Source organism: Myotis davidii, unplaced genomic scaffold, assembly GCF_000327345.1.
Source record: "Myotis davidii unplaced genomic scaffold, ASM32734v1 scaffold803, whole genome shotgun sequence".
Taxonomy (NCBI): Eukaryota; Metazoa; Chordata; class Mammalia; order Chiroptera; family Vespertilionidae; genus Myotis; species Myotis davidii.
The window spans coordinates 583,023-591,011 of NW_006295567.1; the positions used below are offsets into that span (position 1 = coordinate 583,023).

The 7,989-nt window shown below is 56.8% G+C and overlaps 1 long non-coding RNA gene across 1 annotated transcript in view; it reads left to right on the forward strand.

Moving 5' to 3' along the window:
* The window catches only part of LOC107184169, a 16,559-nt gene that overhangs the window by 7,264 nt on the left and 1,306 nt on the right, over positions 1-7,989 (forward strand). The window contains exons 3-4 of the long non-coding RNA XR_001514995.1: positions 155-159; positions 4,072-4,074. This is a non-coding gene — a long non-coding RNA (uncharacterized LOC107184169). The remainder of the gene's footprint in view (positions 1-154; positions 160-4,071; positions 4,075-7,989) is intronic.

Here is a 7,989-nt window from a genome sequence, read left to right on the forward strand (position 1 = left end):
AGCGGGGACAAACATAGGGAGCAGACAATAGATGAGGCCACGAGGAGAGAGTGAGAAGGAAATGACTTGGGTCTCAGGCCGGAAGAATCTGGACAATGGCATCCACGTCAAGGGTGGAAAAATAAATTTAGGAGTCGCCAACACACAGTGAGAGAAGAGGTCACGCAAGTAGATAAACTGACCTAGGAATCCAGGAGAGAAACAGGGAACCCAGCGAAAGCTTTGGGAAAACACAAAAGAAGCGGATCTTAAGGAAGAGAAGGGGAAATATGGCCACTAAAGCGTGGGAGGTGTGCCTAGCAAAAGAAAAGAATGGCCCAGGCCGAGCTAAAAACAGAAAAGGATGCCCTAGCTGGTGTGGCTCAGTGGATAGAGTATTGGCCTAGGGCAGCCGTGGGCAAACTACGGCCGGCGGGCCGGGTCCGGCCCATTTGAAATGAATAAAACTACAAAAAAAGAAAAGACCATACCCTTTTATGTAATGGTTTAGTATAATAAAATTTATGTTTGTGCAATAGTCATTAGAGCCAACATGTTATTTTAAATGTTTTTGTTCAAGAATAAGGCGTCATTGCTCTGGCCAGTGTAGCTAACTGGATAGAATGTTGGCCCTAGGGCATCTAAGGGTCATGAGTTTGATTCCCAGTCAAGGGCACATACCTGGGTGTGGGTTCACTCCCCTTGCCCTCAGTCAGGGCATATGCCAGAGGCAAAAATATCCTTGGATGAAGATTACAACAACCAAAAAACACAGAAAAGAAGCAAACAAAAGAAGTTAGGAAGAACAGAAAGGTAAAAACACCAGAAGAAAAGGGGTAAAGATCAACCTGCACTGGCCTGGCCAGCGTGGGTCAGTGGTTGAGCGTCGACCTATGAACCAGGAGGTCACGGTTCGATTCCCGGTCAGGGCATATGCCCTGATTTCAGGCTCGATCCCCAGTATGGGGTTTGCAGGAGGCAGCCAATCGATGATTCTCTCTCATCACTGATGCTTCTATCTCTCTGGCCCTCTCCCTTCCTCTCTGAAATTAATAAAAATATATTTTTAAAAAACAACCTGCACTGATGGGAGATGCGGGGTGGGAGGGCACTGTGAGTTATAAAAGGTGCTGAGGTGGAGAAAGACATGTGGGGTGGAGTGAAGAGTGGATGAAGACAGAGGGCCTCCTGGAGGGTCTGTCTGCCATGTGTAGACATCTCCGTTGCCCTCATCCTGTGGGGCCTCCCAATCAAGGAAGGCGGGATTTGGGCCCATTTGACAGCCTGCTTTCAACAGGTGTTTGTTGTTTTTAATTGTTGTAAGAGGCCCAATTCTCCGTGGCTCATTCAAAAGACACAGCCCTAGCCGGTTTGGCTCCGTGGATAGAGCGTCAGCCTGCAGACCAAAGGGTCCCAGGTTCGATTCTGGTCAAGGGCACGTACCAGGGCAGGCTCCTCTGGGGCTCGTGCAGGAGGCAACCAATCGATGTGTTTCCCTCATATCCATGTTTCTCTCTGTCTCTCCCCCTCCCACTTTCCCTAAAAATCAATGGAAAAAATATCCTCCTTAACAAAAACAAAAAAGACACACAGACTGGGGGCCAGAGGAGAAGGCGATACGTGCCTGAGGGTCCGGAGCTAACTGGCTCCCTAAGACACTGCAAACAGCTCCCGGAGGCTGCCCCCACTTGCTCTTGCTCGCCCAGGGCCCAGGGTCCTACTATTCGCAACAGCTGGAAACGTGTGACCCGCTCCCCCCACAAGAAAACAGAACAGAACATGGCTGCTCTGCCAAGTGAGTTCTGAATAAGCTGCATTCCATTTCATTAAAACAATTACCTGAGTCCCAGCCAAGAATTACATAAAGCTTCCTCCCGGCACCGCCCCTCCCCCATGAAACCCACATCATGCTTTTCAAACAGGCAGAGTGAGGCCTGACACCCCATCCGAGATCACACAGGACGATCCCATGAGCCCTGCACGGCCAGCCTCTGCGTCCTGGCTCGCTGAGGACAGATGTGCGGCTCGGATGCCTTCGCCTGAGGCCCTCTCCTGACAAGGGCCTGCTGGAGGCGCCGGACCCCCACTGCCCAGGGGCCCCTGGTGTCGGAATCCAGCTATTTCTCTCAAATGGGAGACCCAGCGCCCGGCTTTGCGTCAGCACAAAACAAGACAAGAGGGACCTAGGAGTGGGGATTCCAGGAGAGGGAGCCTCAAGTGGGAGAACTGGAGACCAGATTTCAGCTGATAGCAAGAGCCTGGGGCCACTCCGGCCCCTGCTGCCCGTAGGCCCTGTAGGCCTGTGGTGCTCCCAGGGCCACAGATAAGAGGCTCCTGACGTAGCCTGAATGGCATCTCGTCCCCTCCCCCAGGCCCCAGCTGCCCGGAGGCTGTTCTCTGCCTTTGTGAAGCTTCCTTCTGCAACCCACCGGGCCACCCCTCCAAGCCCAGCACCTCCCTCCCCGACTCTGCTCACCACCCACGGAAGCTGCCTCCAATCCCTGAAGCTCTTTGGCCAGGGCTGGCCCTGACTTTCTTTGCAGAGGTCATGGTGGTGTGGGCGCCTGTCTCCAGCCAGGCCCGCGTGGCTCCCTTCCCTGCCCACCCATGCTTTACGTCATCGGTGCAGTCACAGGAGGCCGAGGGTCACTCAAGTCAATCACAGGCAGACACTCAGGGGCGCCCCTGGCCAAATGACTCGGCACCCACTACGCTTATTCCAACTTTTTATCATGGAAATACCTAAACATATAGAGAAGTTGGAAGACATTACAATCAGTACACATATACCTTCTACCTATAGTCAATCGTTAACATTTTGCCATTTTTTTTAAATATGTTTTTATTGATTTTTTACAGAGAGGAAGGGAGAGAGATAGTTAGAAACATCGATGAGAGAGAACCATCGATCAGCTGCCTCCTGCACATCTCCCACTGGGGACGTGCCCGCAACCCAGGCACATGCCCCTGACCGGAATCGAACCTGGGACCCTTCAGTCCGCAGGCCGACGCTCCATCCACCGAGCCAAACCGGTCTCGGCAACATTTTGCCATTTTGTATTAAAAAAATGTATGCATCACCCATATACACCACACACACACACACACACACACACACACACACACCTACTCTTTGTTACTATATTCTTTAAAACTAAGTTACAGACATGACATTTTACTCCCGAATAGTTCAGAATGCACCTAACAATAACAATGTTCTCCCATAAAACCACAATACCACAATCACACAGAAATAAGCATTAAGAGGCCGTCTTTAAGGGGAAAATTGGCCACCAGGGCTCTGCCGAGTCTGGCCAACCACACATTCTGCCTGCCACTGGCCCGTCCAAGGCCTCCCTGGAGAGGCCGGCCCTGAGCCCCACTGGTTAGGCAATCAGTTCGGGAGCTGGAAGACTTATCCGGACGCAGATGCAGGCTTGAGGCCAGCGAGACTCCCAACAAGACCACAACTGGAAGGCACTGTGGGCTGGAGGCTGTGGCGCCTCGGGCCCATCCCCGGTGAGATGATCTCCGATGCCCCTTCCATCAGGTGCTTTGTCGAGATTTCTGGGAACACTCAGCTTCCTAATTCTTTCGCTTACTCTCTTCCTCCCACAAGACACCCTCAGTTCTCCACCTGAAAAGGTGTCAACAACTTCCTCCTCGACATGGGCTGGCTCCAAAGGCAGCCATGAACAGACAGGAGCGTGTAGGGGGCAGGGCGCACAGAGGCCTCCGAGCCACCAGGAAGGCGAGACGAGGGGCCTCGGAGGACAGCCCTGTGCGGTAAGCCCCCAGGCTGTCTTGCAGGTAACAGGTGACGGGACTGGGGACAGGTGGAGAAGTGGAGCCCTCACAGAGGCAGAGATATTGCTGCAGGTGCCCAGCGCCCCATCCTGAGTCCCCAGGAAAGAACAAGGAGGAGAAGCCACAGAGAAGAGGAAAAGGACAGATGTCGGAGACGGAACAGAGAAGGGAAAGCAAGCAAACCAAGAGGCACTCAGGACTCGATCCAGGACATGAACTGAAGTGTGAAGACTGGTCACAAGCTCACTCTGCGTTAAACCCCAGCCTGGCACCCGCTAGCGAAAGCACGTGGCGGCGGGCTCGCCCCCTCTGCGCCTATTTCGTCATCTATAAAACGGGCAGCAGCAATGACGAACCTGCATCCCGTGCGGCCACACGATTCAACACAGCAACGTACGTAAGGCGCCCGGCACAGTGCCCGCACACACTACATGCTCAGTCAGTGTTCGGGTAAGAGTTCTGCAGACACTGAAAACAGAAGTGTTCGCAGAGGTGTGTGATCACTACCGAAGGCAAGCGGCTGGGAGGAGAGTGACGCTGGAGGAAGTTCTCTCAACATCCTCCATCTGGAGGGTCACACGCCTCATGCATCAACGGAGGCAGAGGGCTGCTCAGCGCCTCCCATCGGCCCCTCAGCGAAGGGCCCACCCAGCCTCCCCGGTGCATGGGGATCACCCGGAAGCTGGAAGGAAGGAAGACTGAGATGTTCCCGCAGAAGACCCCCAACCCACCGTGGTGGGGCTACGGCGCCAGAAGCCCCAGCCTTTCCACCCTAAGCCGTGGCTGCCCAGGCAGCAGACCCCTCAGCACAGCAGAAAGGGCACCTGCTCAGAATCAGACACCCAGGGTTTGAAGCCCAGCTCTGCCTTCGCCAGCGCACAGCCCCAGAGAAGCCCTGGCACTGACTCAGGGCCCCTGAGGGCATGTCGCTCCAGGATGCCCTGCACAGGCCCAGCAGCTGGGCGCCCTGACCCCGGCCGAACACAGAGGCACCACAGCCAGCCAAGCCCCAAGTCCAGACTTTCCATGGGAACAGGGAGGCTCCACAGCCCCAAATGCCCCAGGCAACTCCCCACCCCCAGTACCCCTCCAAGGACAGACAATGAGGCACTGTTTCCAGAGGGTCAAGACTGCTGAGAAGCTGAACGAAGACATGTCCAGATTCCAGCGGCAACTGGGCATTGCCAACAGCTGGCTGCTCCCCTGGGAGGGGGCAGGCAAAGCTATGGAGGCCTGCGCTGGACCCGCCCTCTGCCACAGAGGCATGTCCCGGGGGTGGCCGCCGGGCGCAACTTTTAAAGGTAACTAGCAACACTCAGCAGGCCCCCTGGTCAGTCACAGATCATACCTATTACCTGATTATGATTAAAACGACCAGATCCAGCCCAGTGGTTGAGAGTCAGGAGGTCGTGGTTTGATTCCTGGTCAGGGCACATGCCTGGTTTGCAGGCTCAATCCCCAGTGCGGGGGGCCTACAGGAGGCAGCCGATCGATGATTCTCTCTCATCACTGATGTTTCTCTCTCTCTCCCCCTCTCCCTTCCTCTCTGAAAAATAAAATAAAATAAAATGACCAGATCCAGAACTGGGTCAGTCTAGGCCCCAATCCCAGCTCCCCCAGCGGACGTTTCCAGAGCTCGGGTTTCCACATCTGCGAGCAGAGATAAAACCCCTCCCTCGGGATGGCCGTGAGGACGCGCACCAAGTGCTGAGCCAGTGCCTGTCTCCCATCAAGCAGGAGTGATCCTTAGTGGTCACAGCCCCTCTCACCCCCCAACCCCCCATCCCCCACCCCCGCCACGCACTAGGAAGGGGAACAGGGGGAAACCAAGGGGTCAGGTCAGAAAACGTCATCAGAGCGCTCCTCCGTGCTGGGGAACTCTGTCCAGGAAACTCCGGCCAGAGAACAGGGCAACTCCCGGCCAAACCAGCGTCTAAACAGTAATGAGAAAAGCCACCAGCCGCCACCCCACAGCACAGGCGAGAGCACACACAGGGAAAGGCCGTGTTTATGTTTTCCTGCCCGAAGAGCGACTGGTAACTTATTAAATAGCACATGGTGAGTCTGTCACTAGCAGCTGTGGGGAGGGGAGAGTTCCCCAATTTCTTTAAGGCCCAAAAAACCAAGTCCAGCCCAGACCCCTGCCCCTCTCGGCTCACCACAGGGCAGACCGTACGCTCTCCCGCTCCGGGGGCCAGGAGGCTCACGGCCGAGGGCACGCTCAGGAGAAAAATAAAAGCGAGGCCTGGCCTCTGTGTCTGCGCTAACTGAGGAAACAGCTGACGGGCAGGGTGCAGAGCAGTCAGCCAGACAGCTGACGGCCGAGCACAGAGGCAAATTCCTCTCCCCTCCTGCACGCCCCGCTCCTCCTGCCCAGGCTCTGGTCAGTCAGGCGCGGCTGGCCCCCTGGGAGCTGAGGCCAAGGAAGTTGGGCAGCCAGGATCCACACAACGGGGAGCCTGGGGTGGAAGGCGGCAGAAGTTACAGGTGGCAGCCACCACCCTGACGTGACCCTCCCTTCCCTGCAGCTCAGCCCTCCTCAGGAGGAATGGCCTCGGGCAGCTGCGGGTCTAGAGCTGGGGTGGGCTCCAGTCCTGGCTTTGTCAATGCAGAGGCTGTGCAGCCTTGGGCAAGTGGCTCGGCCTCTCTTAGTCTCCTCACTTTGTAAAAGGCAGGTAGTGATGCCAGCAGCGGCCGAAGGGGCTCTTTACAAAGGGCTGCTGGGAGGGCAGGACAAGCCGAAGTCAGAAGACCTCCACACTCAGCAAACTGACAGCCCTGCAATCTGCCAGTCACGCTCTTTCCTTTCCGAGACTACAGCTCAGTGTCCCGGCCCCGCGTGGAAGACTCTCAGAAGACAGGACCTCAGGACTGCAAACTCACAAAGACGTTCTCAGTCCTTCGAACAGCTCGGGGGAATGTGCAGAAGCACGAGAGCCACATGAGCATGCTAGAAGCTGTGACTGCTCCCCGTTCCCACGGGGAGAGCCTGGAGGCTTTCAGAGCCCGATTAAAAAGAGACACCCCCCCCCCAACCTCCTTTAAAGCTTACTTATTTTTATGTGAAAAAAATACCTGTCTGCAGGCCATGCCAACCTTGAGTGTGTGGGGAAATGGGTGCCAAGTCTGACCCAAGGGCAGAACTATGCCTGGCAGCCATCGCACCCTGCACAACAGGCAGGACCGCACACCACCCGAGCTCCCCCAGCTCCCCCAGCTCCGGATGGGGGTGGGGAACAACCCCAAAAGAAGCTGCCAGGAAGTAGTGAGGTCCGGGTCCTCCTCCGTCCCCTTGGAGGTGCAGTGCCTACAAAACAGCCAGTCTGAGTGGCCTGTGCACTTGGGGGGAGAGGGGTGCGTCACTTCAGGGGGTGGGTGAATCCAATCCTCACAGCCCCGGGCAGAGAAAGCAGCAATGGCCATACAAGGCACCCACAGTCCAGAGAGGGAAGACAAGGCTCCTACAGAGAGGAACTTTCCCCTCCTCACCTCCCCGCTCGGAGGCCCTGCAGCCTCAGGCCTGAAGGGGAGGAAGAGTGAACCCTCCGCCCAGGGTTCACGCCACCCGAGGCATCCATTCCTAGAACCCTGGCACCACCCGCGTGGGCTGAGTGTCTGGCTCCAGGAGACACACTCCGGCCGTGACTGGCGTGGAAGAGGGCTCTGGAGCTCGGGGAGCATGAAAACAGGGAGGCTCTGTCCCGGGCATCCTGTCTGAGGCTAGGAGGGGTGGACGGCTCGGCCAGCCAGGACAAGTTCAAAGATGGCCATACCCTGAGGCCCACTTCCCTCCTCTGCCCCTGGCATTGCCCCAGCGTCTGGGAGTGGGGTGCTGATTCTGTCCCCCCAGTTTACTCTTCTAAGATTAGGCTGGTGTGTGATAGAAAGGGGACGGCTGGGACCCAGAGGGGAGACCTCGGCAGGCGGTGAAATGGAGTGACCGGTCCATGAAACAGGGCGGCCAGACCCGAAGCGGGGGGTCAGCGGGACGCAGGGGAAACTTGTCCTTGTCGGGGAGGCCCCTCTCTAACTTGTGGCTCTGACATGAAAGGGCTGGGCTCGGAGAGGCTACCCCTGGATCGGGGGCGGACCTCCGGGGGTGGGGCAGCCCTGGAATGGAGGGACCAGCCTGTGAATGGATCCGGCAGCTGCTCCCCGAGTGGGCGGTGGATCCGTGCGGTGCGTGGGGTGGGGGCGGTCTGT